Below are 22,525 nucleotides of genomic sequence, written 5' to 3' on the forward strand. Positions count from 1 at the left end.
AGTCTCCTGGACAGGAAGACTACAGGCTGATCCAGACCCTCTTCATTGAGTTGCGATAACACTGCCCCAATGCCATGCTCGGATGCGTCTGTCTGGACGATGAACTCCTTGGAGAAGTCTGGGGCCCTCAGGACCGGTGCTGCACACATTGCCTGTTTCAATTTCACAAAGGCCTGCTGACAAGCCTCTGTCCAGACTACCCGTCGAGGTTGTTTCTTGGATGTGAGCTCTGTGAGGGGCGCTACAATAGTGCCATACCCCTTCACAAAGCGACGGTAGTAACCTGTGAGGCCCAGGAAAGCTCGGACCTCAGTCTGGGTCTTGGGTGTTCCCAGGCCATGATTGCCTCAATCTTTGCCTGGAGGGGCTGCACTGTTCCCCTACCCACCAAGTGACCTAGGTACGCAACCGACCCCTGCCCAATCTGACATTTGCTGGCCTTGATTGTCAGGCCAGCCTGTTTCAGTGCTTGGAGAACAGCTTGCAGGTGATGCAAATGATCCTCCCAGCTGCTGCTGAAGACGGCAATGTCATCCAGGTAAGCAGCGGGGAAAGCCTCCATTCCAGAGAGGACCTGGTTCACCAGCCGCGGAAAAGTGGCAGGGGCGTTCTTGAGCTCAAAGGGCATCACACAGAACTGGTAGTGTCCCTCAGGTGTGGAGAAAGCTGACCATTCCTTTGCTCCATCTGTAAGGGAAATCTGCCAGTACCCTGAAGTAAGGTCAAAGGTACTCAGGTATTGGGCAGCTCTCAGCCGGTCAATCAATTCATCCGCCCTAGGGATCGGATGAGCATCAGTCTTGGTTACTGAGTTCAGTCCCCGGTAATCCACACAGAACCTCAGTTCTGGAGTGGTGCCTGGTGGGGCAGCTTTTGGTACTAACACCACCGGGCTGGACCAGGGGCTACTGGAAGGTTCAATGACTCCTAGCTCCAGCATCTTGGTAACCTCACCATGGATGCTGGCCTTCACCTTGTCTGTCAGCCGGTAAGTCTTTGACTTCACTGGTGGGCTGTCTCCTGTGTCCACATCATGGGTACACAGGTGGGTTCTTCCCGGGACAAGGGAGAACAACGAGGAGTACTGCTCCAATACCTGGCGGCAGTCCTCTCGCTGCTCAGGAGTTAGGGATGGGGAGAGAATCACTCCCTCCACCGACCCATCCTTCTCTTGAGATGAGAAGAGATCAGGGTGAGGCTCGCTTTCTGCTTCCTCGGCACCATCAGTCACCATCATCAAGATGACCTCGGACCTCTCATGGTGGGGTTTGAGGCGATTGGCATGCAGCACCCGTAAGGGCTGTCGAGGGGTCTTAAGATCCACCAGGTAGGAGGCCTTACCCTTCTTTTCCAACACCTCAAAGGGGCCTGCCCAACGATCTTGAAGGGCACTTAGCTCTCCAGGTTCCTTCACCCACACTTTCTGGCCAGGTTCCAACTCCACCGGGTGAGCGTTGTGGTCGTACCATTCTTTCATTACTGCCTGACTGGCTTCCAAGTTGTTCCACAACTTTGCCATTTGGCTCCGGAAGGCCAGCATGTAGCTCACCACATCCTGAGAAGGCTTTCTGGGAGACTTTTCCCATCCATCCTTCACCAGGCTGAGAGGTCCACGCACAGGGTGCCCGTACAACAGCTCAAAGGGGCTGAAGCCCACTCCCTTCTGCGGCACTTCTCTATAGGAGAATAGCAAACAGGGCAGGAGGACGTCCCATTTCCTCCGCAGGCTCTCAGGCAGACTTCTTATCATGCCTTTCAAGGTCTTGTTGAACCTTTCTACCAGTCCATTGGACTGGGGGTGGTATGGAGTGGTGAACCGGTAGGTCACTCCACACTCCTTCCACATTGCCCGCATATATGCTGACATAAAGTTGGTCCCCCTGTCGGACACAACTTCCTTGGGGAAACCCACTCGGGTAAAGATCCCCATCAGGGCCCTAGCCACAACAGGTGCAGTAACAGTCCTCAGAGGAATTGCCTCTGGGTACCGTGTGGCGTGATCCACTAGAACCAGGATAAACCTGTGACCAGCTGTAGTTGGTGGATCCAATGGCCCCACAATATCGATGCCCACCCTTTCAGAGGGGGTGCTAACGACAGGAAGTGGTTCCAGGGGAGCTTTCAGCTTCACCCCTGTCTTCCCACTGGCTTGACAGGATACACACGTCCGACAGTATGTGTTAGAAGCCACTTTCATCTGAGGCCAGTAAAAGTGGGGGACAAGCCGGGCAAAGGTCTTGTCCTGACCTAAGTGTCCTGCCAAGGGAATCTCATGAGCCAGTTCTAGAAGAAAGGCTTGGTATCGTTGAGGGACTACCAAGGCCCGTGATGAACCGGGAAAAAGGTACTTTGGGTTCACTGTAGAGAAGTCCATCCTCCCAGTAAATATGGTAGTGCCCCGCAACGTTCCCTGCTGCCTGGGCTTCGGCCTGTCGCCTCAGTCCCTCAAAGGTAGGGCACTCCTTCTGGCCCTTACAAAACTCCTCCCTGGTAGGCCCTCCCTCCACATGCCACTCGGCAGGGATAGGTAAGTCCTCCAGGGAGACTACTTCCCCCTCCACGGACTCCTGGCCCACCACCGCAGGTGGCCGATCTGTTTCATGGGGCGTGGAAGCCGAAGCAGGCTTATCCTGTCTTCGGGTCTTTCCCTTTTTGGCAGCGGCTGGGCCATTGTTCCAGGCTCCAACCCAGGCGAACTCCCTCTCCGGGTAGTCGCATACCTTGTGCTTGCACAGGCCCAGTCAGGTGTACCCAGCATCTCCGAATGAGTCCGGTATTCCACCTCCTTCCAGACATTGTGCTCCATGTCATTTCCCAGCAGACAATCAACTGGCACGGCAGGGCTTACGGCAACTTGAAGTGAACCTGCAACCCCATCCCACTCAAATTGAACCTCGGCCACAGGATAGTAGCCCAATCTGCCGTCAGCCATCGCGGCGGGATGGAGTACATGTGGAAACACCTGCTCTGGAGACACCAGTTGACTCCTTACCATAGTCATACTGGCTCCTGTGTCTCTCAGAGCCTCCCCTCTTTGGCCATTGATGGTGACCCTTGCCCATACTTTACAGTATTTGAGGGCACCTGGATCTTAGGAACTATCTCCCGCTCTCCCAGGGACCCTAAGGTGACACCCGCCCACTCACCCCCCTTATTTAAGGGCAACTCCTCCCCGAGCGCTACACTAGCTACTCCCGGGGCTTTTCCTCCGGTGGGAGGGGGTGGTCTCTTTGGGCACTTGACATCTCCCTTATAATGTCCAACACCACCACACTCAGAGCAGTGGACAACCCTTGGCTGCTGGCTTTGGCCAGGATGAGGGTTTCTGGGCGGGTTAGCCTTAGGGGTGAAACCTGTTCCCTTTCCCTGGAAACTGTTTTGGGGACCTTTTGAGAACTCCCGCTTTTTATCTCCCCCCTCCTTCTTCTGAGGGGCGCCCTGTCCAGCCCTTTGGGAATCCCCTCCAGTCCCCTTTGAGGACACCCGGGTACTTGCCCAGATGTCCGCCTCCTCTGCAAGCTGTCTGGGGTTGGTCAGCTTGCTGTCCACCAGGTGTTGACGCAGCTCGGGAAAACATTTCTCGAGTAGGTGCTCTTTGAGAAATAGGTCGTACAACCCCTCATAGTCCCTCACCTCGCTGCCTTGTATCCAACCCTCTAGGGCCTTCCTTGCATAGTCCAGGAAATCTACCCAATTCTTTGTGCCTAATTTGTGACTTCCCCTGAACTTTTGTCTGTACTTCTCTGGGGTCAGCCCAAACTTTTTAATCAGCGCCACTTTCATGGTGGGGTAGTGGGTCTGCTCATCCTGCTCTAGGGCCAATAGTGTATCCCGTCCAGTAGGAGGCATGTATTTGTATAAACCACCCCCCAGTGTTTTTCCTGGATCCCATGGGCTCTTAAGGAGACCTCATGGGCAGCCAGCCACTTGGCGATGTCATCCCCTGAGCTGTAACTGGCAACTATATCTTTAGGTAGGTAGGGTCTGGATTCCCTGGTCAGTTCTTTTGTTTTGCTGCCACCATTTGGAGAATTAGAGGGTCCTATCTGTAGGGCCTTGAGTTCTAGCTCCCTTAGTTTAAACTCGTGAGCCATCCTCTGTTCCTCTTTCTCCTTTTCCATCTTGGCTAACTCCCACTTCAGCTCTCTCTTTTCCCTCCTGTCCATTAGTTCAGCTTCGGTTAAGCTTCCTCCGGAGACACTGCTGCCTGCCCTTGAACAGGTCCTAGGTCCTGGTAGTAGGTTCCCCATCTCAGGTTGGAACAATCCATCTACCCCTATGACTGTGTCCCTGTCCGTCCCCTCTTCCTCCTCCTTTCCCCCTACATGTGCTGCCACCCACGCTCTCAAACTGGTCTGGAGTTCCCCCTTCTTGGCACCACGCTTAAAAAAAACTCCCATCTTCTGACAAAAGTCTCTCAGCTGGGCTGTAGTATAGGTCTCCAGTTCCTCCAGAGCAAATTCCATTTTGCTTATGAGATATGTAGGGACAACCACTCGGGAAGAATTGGTTCAAAAGGGGCAATTTGAAGCTACCTCCACCCACCACCAGGAGTAAATTTAGAAAAAGCAAAAGTAGTAATTAGGAAGTCCGCCAGGAGAAAACTCCAGGTGTAGGTCTGTGGAGTACGCTTTGTTACTTCAGAGTAGATGCAAACACAGTTTTCATCCCACCGCTAGACACCAATTATGTTGGACCTGGGGGTTTCCCAGTCACATAGGGTAGCTTGGCACTAAGTGGAAAGGCCTAACTCAAAGGTATCTGTGTTAAGTTTGCCTCACACCCTTTAGTAATTCAGCACCCATCCACTCAAAAATGACGCTACACCACTTCTGTTTAGGAAAATATGAGCTGTTTATAAAAATAATATTATTTACTCTTGTTTTTCCTGTATGTCAACTTGGTTATTGCTCAAATCAGATATTTTCCATTTGCATTTTTACATAAGATAATTCTTCAGCAATCCATTCACAATATAACATTACTACTCCCTGGGAACACCCTGTTCTCCTAAACTGGTCTAGTACATTGGTAAACAGAGATCAATGCTCTTCAAGGCACAGGCGAGTATTTACAAGATTTTCAATTGAAACAGAATTACTGAACCCATTCAATTTAATCAGGTCATTTCAGAGGTTGGCCAGAAGACATGCCGTAGTTTCCTTCCTCCGTCCACCCCTGTAAGGAAAAGGTTATACAACAACCCCGTCTTTTCTAGCAGGAAGCGAGTTCAATCACTCGCTTGTACTTTTACTTAATTCTCCTCCTCACTAGTCCTGATGACCTCACAGTCTCGGACTCCCCAGTCTCTTAAGACCGGTACAACCTCTTTTACTTGTTGGGGTAATCAAGATCTCTCTCCTGGGGCCTGTTTTTCACACTCCCCGGCCCCACAACAGCCCCCCAGCTTCCACCTTACTTGAGGGCAATCGAGCACCACTCTGTTGCCGCTAACCGGCACTCGCCGACAGTCGTCTTCGCCTAGCAGCGCTTCCCTCGTGGGCCAGGCAGATCCCCAGCCGTCAACGAGGGGGAAGCCTCACTCAGATCACGGCGAGGCAGGTTCCTCCAGATGGCTCCTCCGATCTCCCAGCTTCCGCGCCACTGGGCAGGCGCGAGAGAGCAGTGGCTCCGCTTGTTGCTGCCCCTCCTCTTCCTTCCGACGAACAGAACTCTTCCTCGGGTCTGCGCTCCACCGTCGACGCTCCGCCCTACTTCTGTCAAGCAGGCGGGTCTTCAGAGCGGGCCTGCGCGGAATCACGCCACCTTCCCCGACGCTTCTCTCCTTACCCGGATCTCCACAGCGGGCCTGCGCGGACTCGCGCCATTACCTCAGACACTTCTCGCCCTGTCAGGGTCTTCCGGCCTGGGAAAGGCACTTCGCTCCTCTTCCTCTCGCTTGAAGGAGCACCACAGCAGTCCCGCGCCGTATCGCGCCACCTCCTCGGCCACTTCCTTCACCACCAGCCACACTTTCGCTAAGAGGGACACCTCCAGATACACTCCTAAGTGCCGGTAAGGGGGAAATTGTAGTGGGCCAGTCACCGACGGCAGGTATTGCCTTGGAAGGGAGAGGGGGCAGGCAATCTGATGTCGCCTCTTCCATGAATTGCACTAAGAGCTTTTGCGAACAAAGTCCATAAACCAGATAACAGGGGTCGGTCCAAGGCTAAGGGGGGAAACGTCCTCACGCAGTGATTGTCCACTTATAGCAGGAACTAACCACCTCCAGCGCGCCCACCTCCCCAAGCCTCTGCCTCACTCCTCAACTCACTGGTCATCACAAAATGGCTGACCTCCCTCTGGCCTTTATATAGGCAGGTCTCAGGCTACTGGAACGGGCTAGATGGTTCTCGATCATTCCTATACTATCCTATGGGCCTTTGTCCTGAAATTACAGTTATGGCAGTTAATAGCCACCATTTTGTGTATCTCGCACTTTCTAGTCAGAAAAGGCACCTAGGCCTCAGGGAAAAAACTTTGAGGGCAAAAGAGCATCTAATCCCCTGGGTTAACACCACAAAAATCCAGTGGACATAAAAAGATAACAAGGTTTGAGGGGCCAAAAAGGGGACAAAATAAATAATTAATTAGGAGGGACTACCCAGAGGGCAGACAGGTCTAACAGTGTCAAGGAAACATTTGGTATCCATTGTCTACAGAATGAGACCATGCCTAAAAAAGAATGCATCTCTTTTTATGTGGTAGGTTGAGGTATGTTTTGAATGACCTTAATGTGATCCGTGGACAGTCTTCTCTCCTCATTTTGACTGGAGGTGACCTACGTAGGTGACCTTCTGTTGACAATATTGGATTTTCATAACGAACCCTTATGTCTATGTGAAGCCAATAAGGACAGTACTTTATGTGAAGCGTTCTTGTAATCTTCTTCACATTCTGCTGTTATTAGGAGATCCTTTACGTTGTAGTGTAGTTCCTATATTCCCAATAGGCCCTGCGCATTGGAATAACATAAACGATAGTTTAGACGTAGGACTGCGGTCGACTAGGTCTCTATTGAATATGTTAGACTTAATTAGGTATGCAGCTAGCTCAGAGGTCACTAGGAACTTTCTCGAGTGAAAATAATAAAGATATTTGTAAAGCGCTATGGCTGTGCCATCTCGGCGTGTCCCCGCGCTGCGAGAGCAATACTAGCCAGGCACTGTGGCTGATCCACATCAGAGACCAGCACCCAACTCACCTTTGGAACAGGTGAGTTTTTAACATACATCGAAACTTAGTTTCCGATTGTTGGAGGCGAAGACTGAGCGGGAGTTTATTCCAGCTTGTGGCGGCCATCACTCTAAAAGAGCGACCTCCCATTTTAGCCCTCTTAAAACGGTGGGTCACCAACGTGCCCATTCTGCAAGACCGCAGCGCTCTCCTCGGCTCATACCTAGTGATCAAATCAGTAAGGTATGGGGGAGCCTTCTGCCATAGGATACGATTACATATCAGGAGGACCTTAAACAGTATCCTTTCCTTTACTGGAAGCCGGTGGAGGGTCGCCAATGCGACTCTGGATGTCGCTCTCCTAGGTAGTCTAAGCACTAGACGTGCCGCTGCGTTTTGTAATACCTGGAGCCGCCCTATTCTTTTGCTGGAAGCTCCCAAGAAGAGGACATTCCCGTAATCAAGCCGGGATGTAACCAGGGCCTGGGTCATCGTGCGTCTAGCCTCCAAGGGGAGCAGGTCCAAGGTTTTATTTAGGATCTTAAGCACCCCAAAACACTTCCCCACCAACCGCCCAATATGTGCCTCATAGGAAAGTGTGGGATCTACCCAAATCCCTAGGTTTTTAGCTTCCGTACACGGGGTAGGCGCTGTACCCAGACAGCTTGGCCACCAGTCGCACGTCCATTTGAGTTGATCACCACCGACCACCAGCACCTCCATCTTTGAGCCGTTCAGCTTTAGGCAGTGGTTATCCATCCACACTGCTAAGGCCTGCATACATGCTCTAAAGTTGTCGGCTCCACCTGACGGTGCCTGGGAGAGGGTGAGCAGCAGTTGGGTATCGTCGGCGTAGGATACTATCTCTACACCAAACGATTGAACCACAGCTGCTAGGGGGGCCATGTATAAGTTAAATGAGGTAGGGCTCAAGGCCGAGCCCTGCGGCACCCCCTGTTCCAGTGCCATTTCCACAGCCTCTCTGGACCTGGAAGCTTCTGCCAGTCAGGAAGGATTTTAACCAGCCGAGCGCCCGACCCGTCACACCTCCCCTGTTCAGACACTGTAGCAAGGTGATATGTGCTACAGTGTCGAACGCTGCACTTAGGTCAAGCATGACCAGTGCCATGGTGTGTCCTGCGTCAGCGCCTTGCTGTAGCGTCTCTGTGGCACGCAGTAAGGCAGTTTCGGTCGAATATCCTGCCCGAAACCCCGAATGGGAAGGATAAAGGAGTTTGGCCTCCTCCACAAACGCCATCAATTGTGAGTTCACTATTTTTTCAGCTACCTTCGCGGTATTAGGCAGCAAGGAAATCGGTCTCAGATTGTCTAAAACTGCATGGCTTATGTTGGCCTTTTTCCTTATCGGTAGAACGATTGCCTTCTTCCAGTTCAGCGGAAGGATCTGGGTGCTAAATGAAGTTTCAAGGACATAGCGAATGTATAGTTATAAAACCTCTAAGCTCTCTCCCACCACTCTAGGGGGGGCTGGATCACGAGGAGATCCTGACTTCACACTAAGGCATGTTCTTACAAGCTCCTTAGATGTAGGTACTGTGAAGCACTCCAGCCTACTGTCAGAGTCACAGTACTCAGCATCCCTCATTCTACAAAGGTCTCCCCACTTGCAGGACAGCTGGAGAAGAGCTATAAATTTTACACACCTTACTAGCAAAGAATTCTGCCACTCTGTTACATTCCATGATAGAGTCCAACTCAGGTGCGTTGGAGCTGGAAACCGCTGAGATCACCTTATAAATTTTAAAAAGCTCTCAAGCGGAGCATTCTGCCTCACTGATTCTAGTTTTGTAATGAAGGGCCTTTGCTTCTCTCACCTTTCTTTGATAGCCCCTCTGGGCAACTCTATACTCATTTTTTCTAAGAGTGTCAAAGTCCCTCCGCCAGCTTCTCTCCAGCTTCAACTGCTCCCTCAACTCCGCTACCTTTCCGGAAAGCTGGAAGCATGCCGAACTCAGCGCCCTCCTAAAGAAACCCACAGCAGACCCCACTGAACTTAAGAACTACCGCCCCATTTCGCTCCTCCCCAAAGTCATTGAGAAAGCCGTCAACAGTCAGCTAGCCGCCTTCCTCGAATCCAACAAATCCCTTGACCCTTCACAGTCCTGCTTCCGAGCCAAACACAGCACCGAGAGCGCCCTCATCGCAGCAACAGACGACATTCGAACTATACTGGACAACGGAGAAACAGCTGCCCTCATCCTACTGGACCTCTCCGCAGCCTTCGACACAGTCTGTCATAGCACCCTTATACAACGCCTTAGCAACGTCGGAATACAAGGAAAAGCTTTGGACTGGATCATCTCGTTCCTCGCCGGAAGAACCCAGTGAGTCCGCCTCCCCCCTTTTAGATCAGAGGCCACCGAAGTCATCTGCGGCGTACCACAAGGATCATCACTCAGTCCCACCCTCTTCAACGTCTACATGAGCCCCCTCGCATCCATCACGCGCCAACACAACCTCAACATCATCTCCTACGCAGACGACACCCAGCTGATCCTCTCCCTCACCAAAGACCCAAACACCGCCAAAACCAACCTAAAAGAAGGGATGAAAGAAGTAGCCGAGTGGATGAAGAACAGCCGGTTAAAACTGAACTCAGACAAAACGGAAGTCCTCATCTTAGGTTCATCCCCCTCCGCCTGGGACGACTCATGGTGGCCACCGGCCCTAGGAAACGCACCCATACCAACGGACCACGCACGCAACCTGGGCTTCATCCTGGAATCTTCCCTCTCGATGACCAGACAAGTCAACGTCGTCTCATCATCATGCTTCAACATCCTACGTATGCTCAAAAAAACCTTCCGTTGGATCCCCACCGAAACAAGAAAGATAGTCACCCATGCACTGATCACAAGCCGACTGGACTACGGAAACACCCTTTACGCCGGAACCCCAGCCAAACTACAGAAAAAACTCCAACGCATCCAAAACGCCTCAGCCAGACTCATCCTAGACATCCCCCGCCAAGCTCACATTTCTGGTCACCTAAAAGAACTCCACTGGCTCCCCGTCAACAAGAGAATACCGTTCCGTCTCCTCACCCACGCACACAAAGCCCTCTACGACCTAGGACCCGAATACCTCAACACACGCCTGTCCTTTTACACCCCCACCCGCCAACTACGCTCGTCCAATCAAGCCCTCGCCGCAATTCCACGCATCCAAAGATCCACCATGGGGGGAAGATCCTTCTCCTACTTAGCGGCCAAGACCTGGAATTCTCTCCCCACCCACCTCCGCCTTACACAGAACCACCTCTCCTTCAGAAAACAACTAAAAACTTGGATATTCGATAAGTAAAGTACCCCCCTCCCTCAAGCGCCTTGAGTCCCTCTGGGTGAGTAGTGCGCTATACAAATTTTATACTTGAACTTGAACTTAGCTTCTTACACTCCGACCTGAGTGACTGCAGGTCTGACGTATACCATGGGGCAGATTTTCTAGCTCTCTGCCCTTGCTTAGCGGTATACAATGGCGCTACTGCATTCAGGGTTTCAAGGATACAGGCTTCCAGATTTAAATTGGAGCTTTCACTATTCTCATTAAATACAGACTGGGAGAAGTTCTTCCACTTTCGGTGGGGATAGCTGTTATCACCCCCTCTCAGGATATCTTCAGCTCCAGTGATACAGATATCAAAAGGAACCAGAAAGTGGTCAGTCCAAGGGAGCGGACTTGGGGCTCTCGTCATTATACCATCCCAGCTGGCAAACACTGGATCCAATAAATGGCCATGTATATGGGTGGGGGTGTGATTTAGCAGCTCTAAATAGTTATCCTGTAATTCCTGTTTAATCTCTACAGCCTCTTTCAGTCGTGCATCCTCAAAGTGAATATTCATATCTCCCAGTAGCATAAACTTACTACGCCTAAGCGCCATATGTGCTACACAATCTTGCAGACTCTGTCTAAAATTGCCTAAACTCCCCGGTGGTCTGTAAAGAAGGATACCCGATATATGACCCTGAGGGCCAATTTGTAGTTCAAACCTGCCGGCCTCACAATTCTCTATCCCTAGAGATTCAAAAGAGCACACAAGAGGCGCTTTAGTGATCACTGCAATCCCCCCACCTCTTCCTGAGGGTCTATCCACCCTAGCCATGCTATAACCCGGCGGTAATGCCTCCAGGTGTTAACTTTCCTGAATAGACAAGAAGGGATTAGTCTCTGACAACCGCATAAACATGACAACTTTGCTCCCTCCAGAATAAGGAGTGTATCTCCAGAGTCGCGGAAACAATAGATAGCTATTTCACTCAGTCAATCGAGCATGCTTAGTTTCACCAGAGTGCAGAGAAATAGAGAGACGGACGTTTTCAATAAAAGGTGTCATTTATTGAGCAGTCTTCTTTCTCATGCAAGAGAAGTTAATTGCCACAATTGGAACACTTGTCATGAAGTAAAGTGCGTACAGTAAAAAGAGTATTATGAAATAAAACTGTAACAGCATTGATTTGGTTTCTGAGCCATAAGATACTTAAAACGGATAAAATACATACAATGATAAAAGTTGACTAAACGTACTCAACTGGTGTTTCTAAAATACGCCAACCCCGGTGTACCTAACCTAAGCCTAGTACGTGGGAAGGAGTAAGTGAGATGTAGTTTGAGTTAAGATAGTTTTTGCCAAGAATCTGAATCAAGAATTCTCTAAGGGTCTAATCAGCTCCGTACCTCGGTTATAGAATGAAGGAGGTCTTGTATCTCTCTCTCTCAGGACTCGATCGCCCAGCAACCCGTAAGGGTGACTGGAAACACTGGAGCTGGATTTATCGGCAGGAGAAAAGACAGCGTCTCTCTCAGTGTGTCAATGGGAGGGTCAGCTTCCTTTGGCACTCGTTTCAGCTGGGCATCGGGTAAGTAGGTAGCCGATCTGCTCCAAACCACCGTGTGTTTGCTAAGGCAGATGCTGGTATATTATATCTGGAAGGTGCCGAGTTTGACGTAAGGTTGGACATAAGACGTCACTAAGAACTCACAGTTCTTTCAGGACTCCAGGAGTTCTTGGCCAAATTAAAACAGAAGCAGGGGAATTCCCGGGCTGCTGGAGGCTTGGTTTGTTTAAAGAACGCGTTGTACTTTCTAGGAGTCTATGGGAGTAGCCTTGCCGTATTTGGACTGCTTTGGCTATGACTAAATATGGATATGATTCTTATGCCTTTATAAGGATATGATTTGTTATAACCACATAAGGGCATAAATCGGGAATATTTAAATAGGGTCCTAGATACGTTCACAACAACGTACAGTAATAACGTGGTTCCTGATGGCAGTATACAATTATCTAGCTGTTTTTTAAGTGCTTGGCTATACATACTTGGACTTTATGTACACCCTTGTGGTGCATGACAGAAGATTTACCCCGAATAATGAAGCCAAACAAATATTGGATATCTTCATGAATAAAATAGGACTATTACATACATTTACAGATACTTCTTGTATTATTCCCTTATCCAATAAATCCAGTATAACTTATTCTAGTCCCTGTTCTCCCTCCTTGGATATCTTATATTGAGGTATTGGAGGCATCACAGCATTATTGTTCACGTTTATATGAATTGGGTCTATGTGCATATACCCAGTGCCTTTTGGTCCCTGGGCCCATAATTTTGGATCTTTGGACTGTAATTCTTGGGGCAAACTGTTTTCCCTGTCTCCATATAGCTCTTATTTAGAGCATCTTTCTTACATGTCAAGTATACGTCATCCGGTGAACAATATATAGTGGCATATATAATTGTTAATGTTTTTAAATCTAGTAGATTTAGGGAGCATTTTTCTGTTAATACGAATGGCATTAGTCCTGTCGAAGGACCAATAGTAAGATCAAGTGTTTTTGATATGGGGCTTGTCACAGCATTATTAGAGAAACCCATTGATTTGTCTAATTTTTTGAGAGAGATGCATGAGGGAGCGTGCGGTGGGAAATGGAGGTACTAGTAGCGCCTATGTCTATTAGAAACTTATGGTTTTCATCATCAACTGTCATCTTGACATATGGACCAGGCGGGTCTCGAGCGAGTGGTACTGTCAGTTTTCACGAGAGGTTTCCTCCTCGTGACCCTACTGTAGCCATTGTCTGTGCCCTCCAACCCCACCGACAAGACTTGGGACCCTGCTATGACATTGGTTGCCGATTATGCTGGCGGCACTGGATTTCCAACATGGCCGCCAACGAGTCCACTGTTTAGCGGTCTAGTCTTTTTCAGAACTCCCAAGTGTGGTGAAGGGCACCATCATTCCACGGCTCACATCACCAGAGATTCAACCCAAGTGACAGCTTACCTGCTCTCCTCCGTCATGTCAGTCAGGTAGGGTAGTTGTCATGGCTCCGCACTTTAGCTTCAGCGGTTCTCGTGTCAACCCCAACTGTAAGGTTAGTGTAATTAAGCTGCGCATGCCCGAAAGCAGATTTAGTTAATTTGGCGCATGTCGCAGGTGATAAGTGTTCCTGTCAGAGAGTATTGTCTCAACCTTGACTGTCTGGGGGAGCAGTGTTTATAGTTGCTCGCGCCCAAAAGCAGATTTAGTTATGTCGGCACATGTCACAGGTGATAAGTGTTCCTTTCAGAGAGTATCGTTTCTACCTTGACAGTCTGGGCGAGTAGAGTTTATTGTTGCGCATTCCCCAGAAAACTAGTTTTGAGTTTCACCCACGCATTACAAACAAGAAGAAATTTTGAGTCAGAGAGTTGTCAGCAAATTGATGCGGGCGTGTACTGCTCCTCACGTCGCATCAAATCGCAGACAGAAAACCATTCCAGTCTTGTTTGAGAAGGTCAGTTATTAGGTTGCTAATAAAAATCCCAAGTACACAACTAATTGTTCATAGTAAATCTCTGGTAAAAGTTTTAGTTCAAAGAGGTTAGTAATTAAATACAATGCTCAGTGTGTAATACCAAGCCCCAGGTGAACAAGTTCAAGTGAGTTAAAGTAACATCCAAGGGGAGAGCCTAATAACTGTAAGTCCTTCAAAATACATTCCACACTTACCTTGTCTTTCTCTGTGTTAAGAGTACGGCATTGGAGGCGACCAGTCTCCTCCTGCAAAAGAGAAAGAATCAAGTTAATTACATCTCCTGTATCTACACTTTCAACTTACATAGAGAAGAACAAGAAGAGAGGCTTAGTTCCTAGGTATTCCTGGTAAGACAAGATATCTTATTTGACTGCATAATAAAGGTTATAATATGATATTTAGAACTGTAATTGTTTTTTAGCAAAGAAGAAGAAGATTGAGCAGAGCAGGCAGAATACGAGTTGGACAGTCTCTTCTCTTTTCTATTCCCAATCCCCTTTCCCCCCTTGGTACTTACCTGGGAAGGATCACTAAACCTAGCAGAGACATTCTGAGAGAGGCATTGGGAATTAAGCATTGTTCAGCTCCTGTGTTGCTAGGAGTCCTAGAGACCTGGGTCTTGACAGGTACTCGCTCCTCCCTCTCTCCGGCATCCCTATTGGGTCCAGTCACAATAATCATCCTCATCTAAGTAATCTTGTGTGTGAAAAGCGTTATCACGTTCATCAAAACACTTAACACTGGCAGCATGTCTTATATTTTCTGTCCTTGTCTGTCGTTAGCCTCTTCCTCTGCCTCTCATCAATTCTGTTTTTAGTTCTTATCCTCTTCCTCAAAGACAATGACATTCACTCCTCCAGTGCCCTTCTTGAAAGCAATAGGTGCAAGTATTATAGCCTATCCCAGTGCTCTGCAGCGGTGGAGCTGATTGTGCTCAGCCCATCCCCCTGCTACTTCCTCTTGCCCTCACATTACCTTCACGTTGCTGCACTCTCTCTCTTTCTGGATATGCCTGCCCCATTAATGCTTTCATTTTTAAGCTTTTAATTTTCTTATCTATTTTCTCCTTTTCGGCATTTCCTTTATTCTGGTAATAACAAACCATTGTTAATAATTCGGCTAGACTCTTTGCTATCCATGTACTTTCATATGTTTTTATATTGCCTCCCAATTCAGTTAATATATTGTTAACATACTGAATGGTGAATATGCGTTGCCCTGCTACTGTGGTGAGATCCTGCCTGCTGTGAGCCTTGAATGTTTCTTCAAGTCTACTAACAAATCAGTCACTTTCTTGCTCTCCTTTTAGTTTACATGCTGTTAATGTATCCCAATCAACCTTTTCTCTAAGCAAAATCATTGCAATCTCAAAATCAGCAGTTGGGGTCAACCGTAAAGTGCTTTGTGGGGCAAATCTCCTGCGTCTATTTCTATTATCTCATCCCAAATCAGCCCAAACTATACTCAGTTGTGCGTAGTCATTCTGTCTCACCTCATCCCATATTTCCCGAGGGACAACATAGACAAATAACATGTCAATATCTTTGAGGGTCATGGGGACAATAATAGTGGCTTGTTTCAAGTTGTCATACAATCCCTTTGGGTCTTTCCTAGGATCAGGGAGATCTTTTTTAATTACCATAATTCTGTCTTTGTCCAAACGGTATGATCAAACAATGAGACAGGGTTCACTTGTCCAGCCATGGGGGGCAAAGGGTGTAGTTCCCTCATTGGCAAAAAAAATTCTATATTATTAGCTCCCTCTCCATTATTATAATCTAAATCTGGGATTTCCAAAGGTTAACGGGAGGCAAGTGCATGCCACGCATTACATTACTCAAACCAATCTTCACATTCACACTCAAACAAAGTGGAAACATTGCTATACCTCCATAACTGTCTTAATTCTTGTGGGAGCATTTCACTACCTTATGTTCTTCTTTCTCTAAATAAATCAATTAGGCGATGTGCCATAGATTGAAGAAAATCATTGTTAGTCCTTGGGGGGGATGGGGTGAAACATATTAAATGCTTTGCTACTTCCCTTTTTCCATTCATCCAGAAGCCATTGCCCTAAATATTTCTCTTGTTTATCTACTTGTGTAGGAGTACTCATTGGTGTGCCGCATCCAAAGAAGAATGTTGCATGGGCATCTTATATTCACTTAATTGTAAAATCACTAGACTGGGAGGGGGCAGACCCTCCAACTGTCTGTAACATGGGGGCATTAACAATATTGGACCCTATCTGTGGACTCGCTGATGTCCCAGTATTAGGCGTATTCTGGATAACATTTGGCACTATGGAAATAGGTAGAGGAGGTGCAGGAGATGCGTTTGGAGTGATCTGCCCCGGAGGGGTATGTTTTTTACTGGGGTAATGGGAGTGCAGGTTGTTGGGCCATATTATACAGGGGTGGTTTATCCTAAAGGTTTGTTAAAAAGCCTAATGAGGGAACTGTTATTCCTCATTCTCCTTAGTATACTTGGTCCATAATTTGTTGCATAGATTCACGGACGCTCCTTTCTGTACCATTGAGATCCAATCTGGGTTATCTTCAAATGGAGTGGGGACTTCTTTGTCTAACCTATTCCCTGAATTTGTACAACAACAGCACTTTGAAATGCATTTCTTCTTTTAAGTACAAATGGTGCCCGTATTTGTCGACAATCCAAATCAATGCCAATACCAATATGAAAGGTCAATACCAAAAATGCCAATACCAATACCAAAAATTCTAATACCAATACAACAGAACAATCTCACCAATTGTTTTCAATCTGTTAATGACGTCCGGCCATTGGTCTTTAGACAAAATGCCTACTCCAAAAGATCAGTCTGGGGACCTCAGCTGGGAAAATCCTGTTGTGAGGAGGCATGCTTGGGACTTCAGATGGCAACTTCTTGAGAAACTCAGTCTCCTTAAATTGCAGGGTGCCCCACGATCAGTCGGTCCCAGGTTGTACCTCCATGACTATTTTTTTTTTTAACTGTTGGATGGCTCTCGGAGAGGTCCTCTTCGTGGTCGCCAATTGTGCAAAACAAAACTCTTTTCTTCCTACCTTACAAAAAAGGCCAGTAGTCTGATGTCTGCCAAAGTAATATGTATTTAATATTAATGCACGGGTGTACATTGTAGAAGAGTAGGATCTGCTTACTATGGTTACCCCAACTTGTTGCTGGTGTTTCAATGTTTCTCCCTTTAGTCTGGCTGGAGCCCTGCTAACCAGCACCCCAGCCTCGCTGCTTCCTCTCTAAAATGAGTGCATGTACTTTAGGTACACTCCAGATTGGTAACTGGGTTACCCTTGTGAGTCCCTAGTATATGATACCTTAGGTACCAAAGGCATAAGTACCCCAGAGGCCTACCAGGGCCTGAAGCATGTATTATGCCATCCCTGGACAGCCTTCCAAAATGGCACCACAGGTCTGTTACTGCAGCCTGGGTAAGGTGGTGCATGCACCCCTTACTAAGATATAGGTTACCTATATCTACCTTTAATCACTAACACATATAAACCTATAAGTCACTCCTATGGCAGGCCTTAATAATCCTTAAGGCAGAGTGCTTGGTTTTGTGTGAGAGGGTGCCTATGCATGAGCAGGACCCCTCTGCAGCTTTCGGAATCTATTCTCTGAGGCTGTACAGTGATGCAGACAGACCATATACTTTTAAGTGCATTATAACCTCGCATTAAACTTTGGAATGGCTGCATGGAAACATGTCGTGTTTGGTGTCAAACACTTTGGAATCCTACCTCCCGCTAGTTCTGGCAGCGGGGGTAGAATTCCACCCCTCTAAAGGGAGAGACATATACACACTGACCTAACCGGTAATAGTTAAAAGAACCCTAGCATCACAAAATGGATGCTGCAGCCACAGACACGGGTCTGACCTCCTGCTGCTGGGCGAAACTCCGGCAGGGGAGGCCTGGACAATAGGTTTCCTGTTACAGGGAGGTGTAATCACCTCCCAGACAGGCTTCAGTGTATTGGGGCTGGGTGGATGCATTCAGAGAATGCTTTTCAGACACTGCTGGGGGCACACTTGGTGTCCCTGTGCATACCCCAGTTCAAACAGGTTGCAGGGGCACTCACCCCCTGCTCTGGTGTGAAACTAGACAAAGGGAAAGTGGTGTAACCATCCCTCTCCCCAGACCCTCTCATAGGTGGGTTCCAAGAGTATGTCCAACCCCCTATCTTAGTATAAGTATGGGACCCCAGTCTTTAGGACTTTAGATTATACCTGGACGAAACTCTGAAGCTGAATCCTGGAACTTCAACACACTATATCGACTAGAGGACTGAAGAATCTCCCTTGGGGTCAAGGAGTGACTCCCCTGTTCAAACAGGCACCAAAAAAGCATCTTGCCGGTCTGCATTTCCAAAGCTCCTGTCGGACGCCGAAGTCTTTGCGACTCAGGACAGGGACTTCCAGACACCAGATCCCAGCAAAGCTGAGACCCACAGCCCTCACGAGTGATGTGGAACCGGAACTCCTGGACACCGTGCACATTTGCAAGTGCATCATCTTCCCGAGATTTCCCGAAGATGTGCGCTAGGCTACTTGTAGTCCAAGCCCCGAGCACCATCTGGACTGAAGATTGTGGGCCTACACTCCACGAGTGTTCCGTGAGCCCGCTTCTAGCATTTCCGCTCGAGGCCCCTTTGCGATCCCTGGTCCGTCGACTGGAGGGTCCCCACGAAGGTAACTCTTCTGTTTCTTGGGCTTTCCTGGTCTGCACCGAAGCCAATCTTTGCTTTCTGCATGGGTTGCTGTTGCCACGGCTTATTGGGTCCAATCTGGAAAACGACACCGCAGCACTCGACATCCTTTGTGGGACAGCTCGAATCCAGCACCTGGCCGTCGTCAACACCTCCTGGTCCTCGTGGCTGAAGAGTCAAGCTTCATCTTCTTCACCTGAAATCACCCGACATCGGTGGGCATCTACTTATCGCCTTCCGGGTCACGGGCAAGTGACCCAGACTCTGTCCCCTCTGCTTTCAGGTTCTTCAGATCTCTGATCCATCCTTGGATCCAACCGGACACTTTCGACTTGGTCGCCAGCAGCACTTTGCAGCAGATCGCCTTTGAAATCGATGACGAAACTCGAGTACTCCAGTGCTCCCGTGGGTGTTGACTCTTGAACCTCCTAGTTCTAAAGGGGTTTGCTCCAAGTCCTCTTCTAAGTGTCCTTTATCTTTAAAATTCCAACCGCGACTTTCCCCATAGAAGTTATTGGTGATTCGCGGCTGTGTTCAGACACTGCACGCGTCCCCTGTGGGTCCTCTGTGTCACTCCATTGGGTGGTTCCTGGAGGACCAAGCAGTTCTAAAGGCTCTAGGCCTTGTATCTATGTCAGTCGTGGTTCTTATACCGCTTTCTTAATACATGGTTTGGTATGCCCCTAGGGCTCAACGTATATTGTGCTAATTTGCTGTGTGCTAATTAAGTTTACTGAATGTACTTTTGCCTCTAGCCTCATAAAGAGACTAGAGGTATGTGTTTAGAATAAATACATATATTTTATATATAAACCTGGTGTGGTTCTCCTTTCATTTGGTAATTCACGAGACTATAGACTGGTAAAACAAGCTGCTTTACAGTCCTTCAAGACTTAGCCTGAAGGCTGCTCTCCACAGCTGCCACAAGGATAGCTTTCTATGAAAGTTGTCTTAAACCTACCATCAATTAGAGTCGTTTGGACTGGTGCAAGGTGCCCACTAGACTAGTGGACAGCATATGCCAGGCCAACTTCTCACACACATAATCAGTGCTAGGATGGCTAGTGGCGAGTGGACATCGTACAAAGATCTCCAAGGTTATTTATACATGTGGCACGGGCTGAGGATGTACAAAATATTTACAGAAGGAACAATCCCAGATTTGGTGACAAGAATATGGCTTGTTCCTCACAGACAATAAACAAACGAGCTTAAACATTTCACGTGGGCATTGCTAGTTCCTACCCATACATTGACAGACAATTGAACAAACAAGTATACATTTTGCAAGTTGGCATTGCTTATCCCTCTTAACACATTGACAGACAATCAACAATCAAGTATAAACATTATGAGTGGACATAGATAAGCCCTATATGGACAAAGTGCAGGTAGGTCAACACCAGATGTGTAAATGACATGGTCAAAACAAGTTTGTTTGTGCTGACATGTAGCAAATAGAAGAGGCACCCAAGGTCACGATTCAATGTCTCGAGGAATACAAAATCGAAGAACTGATGTTCTGATTCATAGAGAAAAAATATTATTTTCACAACCCCTATTTTTGTTTGTAGGATGTTCAAGCTTGAACCTTTAAAATGATCACCCCACTATAGGTATTACCTTCTTCGAATTCCATGCATTATCGTTATTATTATTAACAGAGTCTTATATAGCGCAAACTTGACCCAATGGTATCGGGTATCTGAGAACTTTACGGGTGCACCAGTTGCGTTACATGAGGACACATTAATTTATTGTTAGGCACAGAGAGATTACGTGATTTGCCCAGAATCACAGGATGTTGCGCGTCCTTGCTGAAACTCGAACCTGGTTCCCCAGATTTAAGGTCGACTGGCCTAGCCGTTAGGCCAAATCCTCTCATTAAAAATGGCAAACGAAGTACCAGTGGTTATCCCACTCAAATGCAGGCGCCCTACCACATGTATTACACAATGTAAGAGCGGGTCCTCTCAGTAATGGTGGAGCGACCTGGCCAGTGCTAGCCGGCTACACACCATACCTGACTTTAGACCCATTAACAATTGCGGTGCTACTACGTGCTCTATACTCAGGTCAATTGAGACTATACAGACAACTAACACAGTTCATTATACGAACAATCACAGCACCGCCAATACCCGAAATCAGTCCAGTGACTATTAATGATGGGTAAAGCCCCGACCAGAGCAGAGGAAATTCCGTTCTGGATTGCAAAAAAAACAAACCAACTTGAGCAGTGTTTCTTTATACAGGACCTTAAGATAAATATAGAATTCTCACAATGTGCCTACCACTAGGGATGGCTCCACTGTAAAAGAATGTGCCACTTGGGGTAATGTTTTCGCTGCAATATTTACCATAAAACATGGTACACCGTCAATAGCTGTTGTGCCTGAAGTGGTAAAACACATTCAAAATAAATATGGGGCTGCCCCTGCCCTGGACTTGGGCATGAAACTAATTCACAACTATGCCACAGTCACCTCAATTATTTTCAGCAGCATAAAAGGAGAGGCAGCAGCATTGGCAGTATGCCAACGCCTCGCACAGGGTCTGTTTGCAGACCAGGAGTGCGAATTATCAAAACATATTGCTGGAATTTATACATCTATAGGTTAAGATAATTTGGGGGCCAGACAAAATAAACCACAGCTTAAGGGAAATTCTAAAAAGGATAACTCAAAACAGGTGCTTGAGTCTTCTTAAAAATACTGGGACAAACAAAAAAATAAAGAATGACTAACAACACGGGGTGGAGCTCCCCAATCAGAGTACACTGAAAAGAGCTACAACCTGTGTAACTCTGATGAGTGCAACAGTAGGGAAAGCTTTGGATAGCGTAGGGGTAAAAATTACTATTCCCACTCCAGTGGGTGTAACAGTAGGAAAAGTGTTGGATAGCGCAGGGGTAAAAATTACTATTCCCACTCCAGTGAGTGTAACAGTAGGGAAGGTGTTGGATAGTGGAGAAGTAAAAATTACTATTCCCACTCCAGAGAGTGCAACAGTAGGGAAAGCGCTGGATAGCAGAGGGGTTAAAAATGCCTATTCACACTCCAGTGAGTGTAACAGTAGGCAAAGTGTTGAATTGGGGAGGGATACAAATTACTATTCCTACTACAGTCAATTCAGAATTAAAAACGAACAAAATATCAACAACAACAAATATTTGAAAAACAAGATGAATGAAAAAATATGTAAAACATTCAAATACAAATCTATTTAATATTGTAAAAAAAAAAAAAAACATAATATAATGTTAAATACATATCAGAAATACCTACAAATATTATATTAAATAAAATATAAAAATATTTTTCAAACAAATATTTTAGTTAGAAATTATTTATAAACAAAAACATTATTACATACATTTATTTTATTTACATCCTACCCTATAAAACCACGCAATTCACAACCCATATCTAAATTAAAAATAAAATGTACTTCCATATTTAATAATTAATTATCAATTAAATAAATATCATTAATTTAAAACAAATTAAAACACATACAAATGTATTATTTATTTTATTTATTTATTTATTTTATTTCTTTATTTCGGCCAAATGGCCATAAAAGACACACGTATATACATACATTAAACAAAAAATCATAACAGTAGACATGCATCAATTCATTTAAAACAATAATTTCTAAAAAAAAAAAAAAAAATATATATAAAGTGCGGAATTAATTGTCACCAATCAATTTGAAACATCATTCGTTTAGCAGCAAAATTCATTTTTTAGAATTAGTCCAGCTTAGAGCATCTGTCCCAGTTTCTTTCGGAC

At 46.9% G+C, this 22,525-nt stretch overlaps 1 long non-coding RNA gene across 1 annotated transcript in view; it reads right to left on the minus strand.

Annotated features, from left to right (window-relative positions):
• The window catches only part of LOC144819176 (uncharacterized), a 704,861-nt gene that overhangs the window by 427,069 nt on the left and 255,267 nt on the right, over positions 1-22,525 (minus strand). Inside the window, exon 2 of the long non-coding RNA XR_013607224.1 lies at positions 14,197-14,247. This is a non-coding gene — a long non-coding RNA (uncharacterized LOC144819176). The remainder of the gene's footprint in view (positions 1-14,196; positions 14,248-22,525) is intronic.

Source organism: Lissotriton helveticus, chromosome 2_1, assembly GCF_964261635.1.
Source record: "Lissotriton helveticus chromosome 2_1, aLisHel1.1, whole genome shotgun sequence".
NCBI classification, from domain to species: domain Eukaryota; kingdom Metazoa; phylum Chordata; class Amphibia; order Caudata; family Salamandridae; genus Lissotriton; species Lissotriton helveticus.